Raw genomic sequence first — 1848 nt, forward strand, 5'->3', positions numbered from 1 at the left:
GGTATATAATTGATGAACAATATTGTGTTAGTTTCAGGTGTACAGCAAGCTGTATATATTAATTTTGTATCCTGCAATTTTACTGAGTTTTTTTGGTAGAGTCTTTAGAGTTTTCTATATATAGTATCATCTACCAATAGTGATAGGTTTACTTCTTCCCTTCCAATTTGAATGACTTTTGCTTATTTTTCTTCTATGATTGCTGTAGCTAGGACTTACAATGCTATGCTGCATGAAAGTGGTGAGATGGGCATCTTTGTCTTATTCCTGTTCTTGGAGGAAAAGCTCCCAACTTTTTACCATTGAGTGTGATGTTAGCTGTGGGTTTGTCATAAATGGCCTTTAGTATGCTGAGGTGTGTTTCTTCTGCACTCACTTTGTTGTGAGTTTTTATTGTAAGTGGATGTTGAACTTTGTCAAATGTTTTTTCTGCATATATTGAGATGGTTATATGATTTTTATCTTTCATTTTGTTAATGTGATGACTCATGTTGACTTATGAATATTCAATCATCTTACACTCTTGGCATAAAGTCCATGTGATCATGGTGTATACTCCTTTTAAAGTATTATTGAATTCAGTTTGGTAATATTTTATTGAGGATTTGTTTTTCCAACTATTTTTTTTATCCAGGATATTGGCATTCAATTTTATTTATTTATTTTTTTTGGTGGTGTCTTTGTCTGATTTTGCCATCAGGGTAATGCTGGCCTCATAGAATGAGTTTGTAAGCTTTCCTTCCTCTTCAATTTAAAAAAATAATTTGGTAAGGATAGGTATTGTGTCTTTCTAATGTTATGCTCTAAAGTTTTTAATGTGAACAACTGAGTAACTCATTACTAAGATCAGGAAGGCTGGGGGAGTCAGGAGTGGAATTTAGGTCATGTCAAGTTTGAAAGGCTGGTGGGATATACCTATGACAGGAACTGTTGAGAAGCAGTTGGAAATTCATGTCTGAAACTCAGATAGTTCCAGACTGGAAATAAATATTTGGGAGTTGTCAGCAGAGTGAGGGCATTTAAAGGCATTTAATGACCTATGCCCCAGTGGTAATCCTGACCAGCATTTAAAAAAAGTGAGTAAAATAGAAATTTCACAGTGTGTTATACATAGTATGTGGTCATTTTTTGTGAAATATTTGATTTCAGTTGTGTTTATGTACACGCACAAACTGGGTCCGGATGTAAAATGTATTTCTTACTGTGAGAGTGAAAGTGTGTTAGTCGCTCAGTCATGTCTGACTCTTTGCAACCTCACGGACTGTGTCCCACCAGGCTCCTCTGTCCATGGGATTCTCCAAGCAAGAATATTGGAGCGGGTAGCCATTTGCTTCTCCCGGGGATCTTCCCAACACATGGATTGAACGTGGGTCTCCCACATTGCAGTTAGATTCTTTACTGTCTGAGAGTCATGGTCAAAAGTTTGAAGGTCATTTAGCTAAGGGCTGAGTGAAAGAGAACTGAAGACTGATCCCTGGGGCACTTTGAGGTATAAAGTTTAGGAAAGAATTCCAACAAGCAACTCATGAGAAGGAGTGATGTAAGAGGAACATTAAGAAGCTGAGCAGTGAAAAGTATTTGAATCAGAGAGAGAGATCGTGTGCCTCAAAAATGCTATCACAAGATTGAGTGAGGTAACCAAGCACTGAAAATGAGATTAGCAACATGGAAAGCAATGGGGACCTTGATAAAGTACTTTTGGTGACATATAGGGGGCCAAAACCTGGTTAGAATGGGTTCCAGAGAGACTGGGATGGAGGAGAGAAGTAAAGACAGGGTCTGGATGACTGAAGGAATTTACTAAAAGGTGAGAAAGAGAAATGGGACAGTAGAGGGAGATGAGAGGTC

Source organism: Bos indicus x Bos taurus, chromosome 6, assembly GCF_003369695.1.
Source record: "Bos indicus x Bos taurus breed Angus x Brahman F1 hybrid chromosome 6, Bos_hybrid_MaternalHap_v2.0, whole genome shotgun sequence".
Lineage (NCBI taxonomy): Eukaryota > Metazoa > Chordata > Mammalia > Artiodactyla > Bovidae > Bos > Bos indicus x Bos taurus.